This window comes from Chionomys nivalis, chromosome 12 (genome assembly GCF_950005125.1).
Source record: "Chionomys nivalis chromosome 12, mChiNiv1.1, whole genome shotgun sequence".
Classification (NCBI taxonomy): Eukaryota; Metazoa; Chordata; class Mammalia; order Rodentia; family Cricetidae; genus Chionomys; species Chionomys nivalis.
Genome location: NC_080097.1, coordinates 66,029,420 through 66,042,365, shown reverse-complemented (window position 1 = coordinate 66,042,365; position 12,946 = coordinate 66,029,420). Strand labels below are relative to the sequence as shown.

Sequence of the window (12,946 nt, the reverse complement as noted above, 5' to 3'; positions counted from 1 at the left end):
ATAGCCATTTAGTTTACAGAGAGTCTTTCTTCCTGTGATTTCAAAGCAAACTTCAAGCCTACTGCATTGAAAGGAGTAAGCCTAAGACTTGGCAAGTGCAGCTTACATACTTCATTCACCCACAGGGCGAGCACACGCTGACACTGGTCCCGTGCTCAGGGTTCTCTTCCTAGTCAAATCCTGAGTTTATTTCCCAGGAAGCTCATCCTCTTGGCCCAGCATTTCCAGCTTCCTCTTCAACAGTGGTTTATCTGAGTAATTTGGGTTTCAGCTCAATGAAGCCTTCATTTTTTTTTGTTTGTTTGTTTGTTTTTTTGGTTGGGTGAGGGTCTTCTTTTTTTTTTTTCTCTTTATTTTTTAAGTAGAATTTTCCAAAAACGAATAACTAATTGGTAACACTTGCTGGAGATCAGAGGAGTCTATAGGGAAAGGGTGAACTATTCACACGGCTCTTTCTGTAGTACAGCTAGGAGCCCAAAACTGGGAGATTCACGTCTGGTAACACTGAAGTTCACTCCTAGCAGAAACTTCCGGAACCACCTCCTGCCCAGTACAATTACCTCACTTCCCTAGAATGTCTGCTCATTTTTTCCCAGCATCCCTTCAATATGAACACCTCCCAGCCAAGTCAATTAAGGAAGAAAAAAAAAAGCAAAACAAAACTCATTTCCCATCTTTGAATGACTCCTGAGAGCCATCCACGGCTAATGTTAAACACAGGAGAGCAGCAAGCTCGAAGCCTCAGACTGGGGAGTGAGGAAGTAAGAGAGTAAGGGTTATCCATTAGGCACAGGTTTAGAAACCGGAGTATCATGGCTACTTTGAGATAAAACTCATTTACACAAAGCAAAACAAAAATCTGCTTAATAAATCTAGGAAGAAAAGTGAAGGGCAGAGGAGACTGCAAAGAACAATGCCGGGGTCTTTGGGGATGTTCTGCCGTTCCTAGGAGTTGAAAGAGACGTAAGGATATAAAGCATAGAATCCATGCATTTAAAGAATCTGCTGCTTTGGGATCCAAGTGACCCTTCAGCAGAATCTGCAGATCTTGTCCACAGATGTGTACCCATGCGCCACATGGAGCGTGCGTTTGGGATCCAATAGACAGCGAATGAAGCATCCCTTGGTAGCCCCTCTGTGGCTGACTTAGGAGCACACAGCCTAATCATTTGGGAGAAGGCATCAAGTTTTCAGGAATTCTCCAAAATGTTAACCAGTTACACTTTTTAAAAAGAAAAAAAAAGGAGAACTCAAGGTCCAATTGCTCATGAGAAGCAACAGTTTCCTTTTCACTACTACACATTTCTTTTCCCCAGTTCACACAAAGAAGAGTATTAAAAATCATTACAAAACCATCATGTTGTTAGATGCCACAAATTCTTTTGAGATCCCCACCTTCATAATGGCAAAACCTATATAAAGGCAGCAGTCGGAGGCGTTCCAGAGGCAAAGGCAGCACTGCACTTTTAATTATCTCTTGGTATTTCCTCCTTTCCCTTAAAAGGCTTAAGTAAGCTCACTGGCATTGAATTTGCCTGGTCTTTCCCAAAATTATTACTACAGCTTTTTTAAATTGAGTAACACAATTTCTGTCCCCAGTTAACTACTGTCCTTCTCCGTCTCATCCAAATTCAACCAGGAAAAAGAAGCGTGGCTCTGAAAAAACCCTTTCACAATGGATTGAATTTCCTCTAAAAGCATGCAATTCCACATAGACAGAAGTGGTTTCTAATCTTTATATATAGGAACTTAAGAGGGAAAAAAAAGAAAAAAAGAAAAAATCAAAGCCACGGATTAAGCGAGAAAAAAAATGTAAACGAAGAACTCCAAGCGTTGCCCAGCTGACTGGGTAAAGCCCTGTAATGTTTCCCAAGCTAATCACAGGGAAGCAATGGAGAATATGGCTTGCAGGTCTTCCAGGTCATTGTTTACTGAAATGCTACACTGAGTGGTTATTTCTTTTTAAATACTAATAGCCTAGAAAGCTGGCCCCATTTGGAAGAGGGTCAGCGCAGAGGCATCTGATTAGTGTCAGAAATGACTGCCTCTCTTCGCAAAAGGAATTCCCTAAAGGAGACATAATTCACACTGACAAATGTTGGCATTTTTAGAATTACAAACATCACCTACAACTTGACTTCAGGTTATGAACTCGTCGGATAAAGTTTGGGGCTTGTTTAGCAGCTGGCCAATGAGTCACAGTTTTTTTTAAAAAATCCAATTATGTGTGTGAAAAAATATAAAGAACTATGTAACACAAATCTCTGGTGCTCAGAATACAAGGCCGTGGAAATGTCTGCACCACCGGCTGAAGTTGGACATGTCAAGGGATGTGTTTTCTGAGCCAAGCCTTTCAGCTACACTTTCTCAAATTTAATGAAATCTTTTAATAAAGGAGGGAAAACGTCAGCTGGTAGTAAACAAAGGTCCCCCCCCCCCATTCTAGTAACTAATATATCAGGCGTATGGATTCAGTATTATGCTGCTTTTACTTTGGGGAGGCACAAAGGCACTGGGGTCTACTTCAAAATGATGAACTAACCATCAGTGTAGCCACAGGGCTGTGTCTGACCTGCCAATGAACATCCTTTTGCTTAAAGACACCAAACGCAAAATCTGTTAAAAGCCACCTGCTTCCGGGCTTACGATGAATTTATGTGCAGAATTGGGTGAACAGGAAAACCCTTGCAGCGCCTCTCCTGAAACTCCAGAGTTGTCTGAATGCCGGAACCCTTCATTTATGACACCTTAACTTTAAGGGAGCATGGTACTGTATATTAGAACATCTGCTACCTAACCATGTTCTTCCAAGGTGACTGTTTTGTATGTTTTCTCATTCTGTGGAGACAATGAACTGTATATGTTATGCTCTTTTTCCTTCCTAAAGAAAAAGTTTTAAATAATCAGAAAATATAAAATGCTATTTGCAAAGAAAACATTTAGAACTTCTAATTTTTTTCTTTCTAAGAATTAATTAGACTAATAGAGACCGACTTTTTTGGTTTATCAGTCAGTTTTACATTTACTAGACAGTTGTAAAAACTATTTCAGTAATTTTTTTAACCAGAAAGTAATGTGCCACCTGAAAGGCTGATCTAACCATTCAGTGTCAGCAACAATACCAACAGGGAAACTTAAATTCCTAAGCTCAAGGTGGTCCTGCAAGTGCAATGAGAAACAGAGAAATCCCGAACCTCAAACTTATTCTCAGCGGTGCATTTTCTTGATGCCAAAATACCCGTATGACTTTGCCTTTTCCCATCGTGTATTGGGAGATAATGAATTCTGAAGTTATCCTGTTAGTCTCGACCTCACCACAGAAGAGGTGTGTGCCTGTCTACTTAGATTTCGGAGGACACCCATGTCCTTCTTCATGTCATACCAAAGCTAAGGTCTGTGCTGTAAGCCAGAGCTGACCAGAGACCAAAGCCCAGGCCACTCACAATAAAACCAGAGGAGGAAGTCCAAAGAACCCAAGAAGCAAAGAAAAGGACTAGGAGAGAAGGATCAGTCTGAGATACGACACTTCATCCCAACCGGACCCTGGGTAGAAGCTCAATATGAAGACCAGAACACAGAGCACATGTTTGAAGTCAGTTGCTCACTTGCCCATTTGCGTACCATTTTCTGGACTGAAATTCCATTTTTTAATTAATTTTATTTTAGAATGAGAGTATGTTGTTTGTTGAATAAAGTCTTCATCTTCTAAAATTCTGCATGCCTGTGAAGCTGTGTGGATAGACACAAGGCCACCACTTTTCATCGTTGTACCTACAGCCCAAGCCTTGGGGGATAATAGAGTGTGTCTATGAAAGATTAAAAAGAGCCCAGTTTGAAGTGTCTGACTCTGGTTGTTTGGCTCTGTTGGACTACTAGGAATATAGAGTGTATAAAATACCAAATATAACTTTACATGATAAGTACAAAAACTATGCACGAGTTCTTAGATAAGACTCAAATGTTACAGAAAACAAAAACATACAAATGGCAATGGGGAAACCATTTCAGAGCATCCAAACTTTGCATGGTGCAAACTGAGCAAATCGGTTACTGCAATGGGCCTCTTAGTGCTAAGGACTGTCAGTTTGTTAGGGCAGCTCAAGACAGAATTTCGGGGTTACAGTTTTGGTGTTTCCACTGTATGTGATTGGTTATGTATATATTATGTGATGTACTAAAAAATCCTGCTTCAGAATTAGGTAAACAATAAAGAGTAATTTTGTGGAGCCTAATATTTTTTATGTTTTCAAGATTTCACAAAACCCTGTGAATCAGACTGCTCAGCTCCTGCTCAACCAATACAAGAGCTGGGGAGACCACTCTCCTTCCCAGCTCCTGCTCACCCGATGGAAGGGCTGGGGAGGTCACTTGCCTTCCCATGGAGCAAAAGGACCCTAATCCCATCCCTAGAGCCCACGGGAAGTACTAGGTGCAGTGGTGGTGTTTATAATCCCAGCAGTGAGGAAGCAGAGATAGGTGAATGGACCAGTTAGTCTACCTCAACCAGCGATCTTTAAGCCAAGGATGAAACCCTGTATCAACACACATGATGGATGGAAACTGAGAAGCAATAACTAAGGTTGATCTCTGGCTGCACACACACACCACTACACACACACACACACACACACCACTACACGCACACACACACACATATTTCCACATATTTCTGTATTTTGTAGGTAAAATTATTATTAATGATCTTGAACAGATAATAGGATAATATATGTATTCAAACACAGTTTTCTAGTGGGTTTACACTGAATGCCAATGTCATGTCTATAATTTATAATATTAGTGCATTCCATACTGCTAAAAGATATATCAAATATCACAACAAAAATAAGCAAATACCAGTTAGACATGTCCATTTATATTGTACTCCTAGCACTCAGGAAGCAAAGGCAGAAAGATCATGAACTTTTTACCCAAAATTAGTGCAAGCACACAGGGAGACCTTAAAAAAAATGGACATTGAACTCAAAGCAAAGTGTATGAATTTAAGCCTGATATTTAATATTTTCTTAAAAACCACACATTAAAAAAAACCACACATTAAATTTTATAAGCATTGTTTTACTATTTCTGATATTCTCTCTGTTTCAGAGAAAATGTCTTCTATGCCCAGTGATTGTCTTTCGGTTGCTCAGCACCCAGGACCCCACTTTGCACTAGTGAGCCATGTACTGAGCTGGTCATGTTGTGCTCATTGTACCAATGAGGTAAGAGGAGCCAAGAGAGGATATCAGTTTCTAGAAATTCAATACTACTCACAGTCAAAGGTCTAGCCTCTCCTATTCAAATTAGGTGCAAGGAAAAGACTTTCTGAACAGAACACTGTTAGTGCTGGCACTAAAACCAATTAATAAATGGGACCTCATGAAACTGAAAAGCTTCTGCACCTCAAAAAACATCATTGTCCAGACAAATCAGCAGCCTACAGAATGGGTAAATATCTTTACCAGTTACACTTCTGATAGACAGCTATTATCTAAAACGTATAAGGGACTGAAAAACCTGGACATCAAGAAAACAATTTAAAAATGGGGTACAGGTCTAAGTAGAGAATTCTCATAATATGAAACACAAGCAACTGAGAGACACTTAAAGAAATGTTCAACATCCTTAGTCATCAGGAAAATGAAAATTAAACTCCTTTGTGATTCCACCTTATACCAGTCACAATGTCCAAGATCAATAAAAGAAATGGTAGGTCATGCTGGTGAGGGTGTGGGGTAATGAGAACATTAATCCGTTGCTATTGGGACTGCAAGCTTGTACCATGGAGACCAGTGTGGTGGTTCCTCAGGGAGATGGAACTAGATTCACCTCAAGCTCCAGCTATACCATTCCTGGATGTATACCCAAAGGACTCTACATTCTACTACAGAGACATTTGCTTAACCATGCTCATTGCTGCTCTGTTCATAATAGCCAGAAATAGAAATAGCCAGACGTTCCTTAATGGATGAATGATAGTAAAAATATCATAAAATTACACAATGAACTTTACAGGTAAATGTATAAAGCTAGAAAATCATCCTGAGTGAAGCAACCCAGAAAACCAAATATGGTGTGTCTTCTTTTATATGTGGATGTTAGCTTTTAAGCCTTTAGTGGGCATGCTATAATCAGCATAATCACAGAAATTAGGTATAAATTAAGGAAGTGGGAAGGAGGGAAAGGATCTCCCAAGGAAGGGGAAAGAAAATATATAGCTACTGAGAGATAAGAAGTAGAAGCTGATCCACAGCTACTGGTCTGCAGCTGATCTTATGGTGGCAGTTGTAGCATTCCTCTGTGGGATGGAAACTGTTACACAATTTCATTCCTCTTTCTTAGCCAAACAGAAAGAGGAATGTGTGTGACAGACATAAGGTAAAAATAATAAATAAATAAAAATAAAAAAAAAAGAAGTAGAAGCTGTAACAGGAGGATTAAACAGATATGGGAAAGGACAAGGTAGATAAGAAAGGGAATATGGCAGCTAAAACTAAGGGCCATTTGGGGGTCCTATGGAAACCTACAACAGTATAAGCTTTTTAAAATGTATTTATATGGAAGAAATCAAAATGGAATCATGAAATAAGAGGAGTTGGTGGGAACAAAACCCCAAGAAGACATCTCTTGACACCAAGTGAAACCTCCAGGACCGGGAATGAGTTAAATCTAATTGAGTTGTTAGCCAAAGGGACCCAGTGGAAACCTTCAAACAACTCAGACAATTGCCAAGGCTATTGTAGCTCTCCACAAACTGAGAACAAGACCCTATTGCTAAAGATAATACTTACATATCTCAATGAACATTGAGAAGTTGAGCGGGTACCCAACTTGAGAATTCACTCCAACTGACTAGGGTTGTATTCACAGTACTGGAAGGTACTCTGCGTTCTGTCAAAGAAGAAAGGTTGCACCCACCAAGCCAGAAACCCTTTGATCAACAATGGTGGCCTGACTGCCATTACACTAATACAGTAGTGCACACGTTTTGTGAGGTAACTAACCACTATCTGATTTGATATAAGGGCCACTCCACAAGACGGGCTTGCTGTACCCACTCAAGTGGCCAAGAACCTTAACCAGTATAAACCATGGGCCTAGAAAGAAAACAAACACTATTGTTCTGCCAAAGGAATGGAGCTAGAAATGACTGTTAAGAGTTCAATGTCTTGCTCAGCCATCATCAGTGAAGTTTCTTCCTGCAGTAGATGAGAACAAACACAGGGACCCGCAGCTGGTCACTGCACAGAGAGAAAGACTTTGGAACACTCGGTCCTAAATGGGATGTCTTCATCAAACCCCTCCCCTCAGGATTTAGGTAGCTATGTAGAGAAGGAGGGAAACTGGAGGAGTCAGTGAGGAGGGGAAACACCAAAGAAACAGTGCCTTTCAGACACAACAGTGCTGGAGTACATATGAACTCACAGAGACCGTGGTAACATGCGGAGAGCCTACATAGGTCAAAGCCAAGTGGGATCCCGGCATTCAGAGTGGAAGTGGACGTGAGCTCCCATCCCTAATCCAGGAGCTGTCTGCAACTGACAATCATTCACAAAGAAATAAATATTTTTTTCTCCAGTGGACTCTCACTAGTTACACAAACCACACTTACAGGCAGACACTATGCCCAGCAATAAATGGCCAACACAAAATGAACTCAGTGCTATTATGGGAGATGTTTTGTCTTAGGATGCTTTGTTTGGGCAATTGGTGTGTGTGTGTGTGTGTGTGTGTGTGTGTGTGTGTGTGTGTGTGTGTGTGTGTTTCTTTGTGCTCTTTTTGTTTCTTCTTCTGTTTGTTATTCTGGTTTGATTATTTTTATTTGCCTGTTTGTTTTTTGAAGAGAAAGAGAGTGAAGGCATGAAGTTTGGTGGGTGGGTACATGGGTAGATCTGGGAGGAAATGAAGGAAGTGATCTGGGTTGTTGGGGTTTGGGGTTTTTTTTCTGTTTGTTTCTGCTTAAAATAGGTGCGACCTCACTACTCATGGGGTCCTCATGGGGTCCTGGAGTTTCTGTCACTCACTCTGTGAACTTACCATAGGCTGCTTCTGCTCAGATGAATGATGTTTACAAGGGACAGAGAGTGACAGTGGGAACTGTTCACAGAGAACGAGCCACTTGTCGAGTTGATACCTACAACGTGGATTGTGGCTCCTTACAAGGCTGTTTCATGGCACGAGAAGGCGACCCACACTCTCAGGAAACCCCTTAGCGTTCAAAGATAACCTCTTTACAAGCCTTACCAAGTAAAACACACACATACAGAAAGTTGCCAAAAAGAAAAAAAAAATAGTTACAAAACCCAAATAGAGTTCAAACACTTCGTTTGATTAAAACTTTTTTTAAATGGAATGTTTTCTTTGATTTTTCTCTTTGGATGCTAGGGCTACATTCTGAAATTGCTTTTTAATTCCCCATACGGTGATTATATAATCATGCCTTTACCAGCTGTGAACATAGTCTCTCCCCTGATAACATTTTATTTTTAAAGGAAATTGTCTTTGAGGAAAATATTTTGATATTATGCAGCAAAATAAGAAAGAAAAAAAAAAAGCCAAAACAAAGATCACCAAAAAAGGGTAAGTTTACTTGGTCTGTGGGGGACAAAGAGGAATAATTGCTACATAAGATAAAACACAATCAACCAAGCATGTAGGGGAAACGGTTGGCTTGTTCCACATGAAAGGAACAGACCGGCAGCCCCTTTCTTCTGTGTTCCAACCAAAGGGTGTTTTGATAGTTTTGGGACATTGTCAAGTGTCCAGACTCTCATGTCCTCTCTTACAGGTCCCAACACATGTCCTGTTGGATCTCCACACTTCACCTAAGCCTGGGAACAACAGGTGCCAAGCAAACAGACAGGGTGAAGAAGGAACAAAAACCTCCACGGTCAGTTCTCCTTTGGACTCTCCAGGACACTGGTCAGGGAAAGCGGGGGAAGACAATAACCAAGCAGAGAATAGGGGTCCCAAATCAAGGAGCACCAAGAAAGGGAATTTTTTTTTCCAAGATTGTAAACCACGGGGGACAAGAAACTTGCACTTGGGTGTGGCTGCCCTGAGCCTCGCAGGAGCCTTAGCATCACTCCTGACTCCACCTGCTAAATGCTGTGAGTATCACGACCCCTTCCCACTCCCTCTCTATCCCACATTGTGGCAGAGCTTTGGACAGAAATTGCTAAGTGTTCCCTCAGCAAGAATAGGTGACTCAGCTGAGAAGTCTTGCTACCAGTGTGTCAGAGCTCATCAGAGGCCCCGTCCTGGCCCTACCCCAGACATTGTTGCCCACTCATTCTGCACATGGCAAGCATTTACTTTGTTCCAAGTTATAGAGCGGGTGCTGGGGACTCTGAGCTAAGGAAGCCTGTATCTTCGCCCAAAGAGAAACTGCAGTTTAGAAGGAGACCTAGGAGTGAACACAAGTGTTACTGGGCCATGCTATAAGTAGGGCTGGAGCTATAAACCCTCAAATCCAAACAGGTCATCTCAGTGCTTCACAAGGCTCAACAAACTCGCTGCTACTGCAGACAGTAACTCTTTCATTTCCTAGTCACAAAAGGCATTTAGAACCTAGAGAAAGTTGTCCTAGAACAAATGACTGGAGATCCAACCTGTGTTAGGGCAGAGGCAAAAGACAACACAAAATAGAAACACTTTGGAGACAACCTCATCTCAAAAGGAGAGAAGGTTCTATTCATTGAAGAAAAGATAAAGAGGAACTGGGCCATCGGGTACAGACGCACAGCGCTGCTCCTAGGAGCGAAATAAACCTCCAAGACAATGTGTGCAGGAACTTACACTGTAGGGTGTGCAGCTGCCATCAGTGGATCTGCAGAGGGACAGGAAAGGGACAATGGTCTTTATTCTAGGTACTGGGAAAGAGTCCAACTTAAGGGGAAACAAACTGGGTGGGTGTGGTGTCTCCCAACTGTAATTACAGCGCTCTGTGGGGTGGAGAGCAGCAAACTTAGGAGTTTAAGGCCAGCTTGGCCTCAGTGAGGTCCAACCCAGCCTGGGCCATATAGATAGACCTTGTCAAAAAACAAAACAAAATAAAAAAGCAAATGTGGAAGTGGGATATGAAGATTATTATAGCAAGTGATTTTAAAAAGCAAGAATGGACCAAATTCAGAGATCAGTTTGAGACGCTTGAAACACTACGCTAAACACAAGAGTAGAAAGTGAACCCCACAAGAAACAATGCTTCTCTGGATAGAGGAAGTATGAAGGCCTACTTCAGTAAGAAGACAAAGTTTCTTTTCCTTTCTCCTTTCGTTTATTTAATTTTTAATTTCACGCCCTGTATATTTTGATGACCTCCACCCTTTAACTCCCACCAAGCCCCTAGCTGCTCCCCACCCATCTTCATGTCTTCTTCTCCCTCCTCCTCCTCTTCTCTTCTCCCCCATGCTCCTCCTGACTCTCCTTCCTCCTCCTCTTCTCTTCTCCCCCATGCTCCTCCTGACTCTCCCTCCTCCTCCTCTTCTCTTTCTCCCCCATGATCCTCCTGACTCTCCCTCCTCCTCCTCTTCTTTCTCCTTCCATGCTCCTCCTGACTCTCCCTCCTCCTCCTCTTCTTTCTCCTTCCATGCTCCTCCTGACTCTCCCTCCTCCTCCTCTTCTCTTTCTCCCCCATGCTCCTCCTGACTCTCCCTCCTCCTCCTCTTCTCTTTCTCCCCCCCACTCCTCCCAATTCTCCCTCCTCCTCCTGCCCTTCCTCCTCCATTCTCCATCTCTTTTTCCTTTTTCTCCACGGTCCACACAGTCTAATCAATTCTGCCTTGTGTGCATAGGTGCAAGACCTTCCACGGAGCTTCCTGCCAGCAACCAACAAAGAGAAGCATCCCCTCCCCAGCAGCCATCAACTGCTAATAACTTCTCAGACAGGGACAGAGCCTTGTGAGCCCTCCCCAACCCAAGGCTGAATTTTGACTGTCCTGATCTGTGCATGTGATCACAGTGGCTGTGAGTTTATCTGTGTAACAGCTGCATCGTGTCTGGAAGACAGCAGTCACAGCACTCCTGCCTATTCTCTAGCCCCTGTGTTTCTCCTGCCCCTTTCCACACAAGCCTTCCTAACCCACAATCCCTTGCACATGCCCTCACTGATATGACCCAGAAAGCTAAGTCTACACCTTTTCAAATTGTAGCAAGGCAAAAAAAAAAAAAAAGAAGAAAGAAAGAAAGAAAAAAAAAGAAATTATTTACTTATACCATATATCCTTTGGTTCCAGTCATCAAATTAGGATTAATAAATATTACTGTCATTATGTATGAAACATAGTTTCAGAAGATAAAAATCATGCAAACAGTGAATGGAGAGATGACTCTGTGGTTAAGAGCATTTGCTGCTATTGCAAAGGACCTGGGTTCAGTTCCCATCACCCACATGGTGGCTCGCAACCACCTGTAATTCCAGCTACAGGATGCCCTATGCCCTCTTCCAGCTTCCATGGGCACCAGGCATGGATGTGGTGCACAGATATACATCCAGGCAAAAACTCACACACACAAAGTAAAAATAAATAATTTTTTAATCTTTTGATTACACCCCCCCCCCTTTCTTTTACTGAGAAGTCAAAGCATTGGGAAGGCAGAAGGCCAATTCAAGTTTGAACTTGCATTGAGTAGCCACGGCCACCTTTACCTTCTGCTTTGAACTCAAGTTGTCATCTCTATGAGCAACAGTTTTTAAAGCAAGAGCGACTTTCAGAGTCCTTGTTAAATTTCTCTGAAAGAACCTTTCATCACAGGGCTTACAGACAAGCAAAGCATCTTCTACACACTTGGAGGAGAGGGGCTCTTCACCCCTGTTCCTCGCACAATCAGTAGGTTAAGACAGAAAGGCCACACGGGGAAATCTCCAAAGCCATTTGCACTCAGCATCTACGTCCAGCTGAATGACTTAAGTCCACCTCAGCAGGGGTTAAGCATTAACAGGCGCAAGGAGACTTTGGTTACGCAATGACGTCACCACACAGTTTAATGTTCATGTCAGATCTACGTTCCCACAGTGCGACAGCTTTCCCTCCCCCGTTCATTTCAGGGGTCCTGCCTTCTCCGCTCTGTGTTCCTCATTCCGTTCCCTAATTTATCCCAAAGCAGAGTCTCCTCTCCTCCTCTCTCAGAATGCCACACACCCGAGTCATTTTGCTTCCCACTAAAGAGTTGCTTCCCACTAGAGAGTTCCCTAAAGACCCCGCATCTTCCTTGACTATGACATTGATAAGGAATCGTGGCCTTCTTCCCCCGGTTCTCAGTGTAGCACGCTAGACCATGGCAGTAATTGTTAGGAGCAGGCCCTTGCGGTGCTTCTCAGTTGCTGCCGCTGTGTGAGCCGGTGTTGTAGATTCGACAGTCATGCCTGTGGACAAAACTATACCAACATAGTTTATTAGTGGTCGAGGTTCAGTCTACAACAGGCATAATTTGGCTTTTGAAACCTGATAAAAAAAAAAAAAAAAAAAAAAAAAAAAAAAAAAAAAAACACCTTTCCTAAAACTTACAGCTCATCAGCTGTCTCAAAATTATGCTTACCGCCTGCTTATACAAATTTTCCCCTTTGCCTTTTCCCTTCCTCTCTTTGCCCTTTGTCTCTCCACTTTCCGCATTTCCCGTTCCTCAGTCTTTCTTCATTAACAGTGGACAGCATAGGCCCTGAAGGGAGATCATTCCAAGACCCTACTGAATCCAAGCCCAGCGCTGCTTCTGTTCCATCCATTTTCGAGAATGCGGTCAAAGTGCTTCTCATTCCAAGCAGCCCTGTCCTGCTAGTCTACCAATGGGAGCCGCAGAAACTAGCAGAGTGTATTGGTACCGAGTGACACAGGTCTCGTGAGTTTGCCTCAGGGGTCACAAGAGGAGATGGAAACGGAATGAAGGGAACGTAGGAACTCAGGTAGTCAGGCCCTTGCTCCCTGCGAACTGCACATCGCCCAAATGTGAG

General features: G+C 42.6%; 1 non-coding gene across 1 annotated transcript; it reads left to right on the top strand.

Annotated features, from left to right (window-relative positions):
- The first annotated feature begins 6,245 nt into the window (after nt 1–6,245).
- LOC130885406 (small nucleolar RNA SNORA41) lies at nt 6,246–6,377 on the top strand. Its single transcript, XR_009058167.1, has one exon. It is a non-coding gene; the product is annotated as a small nucleolar RNA SNORA41 (small nucleolar RNA).
- Nucleotides 6,378–12,946: the final 6,569 nt, after the last annotated feature.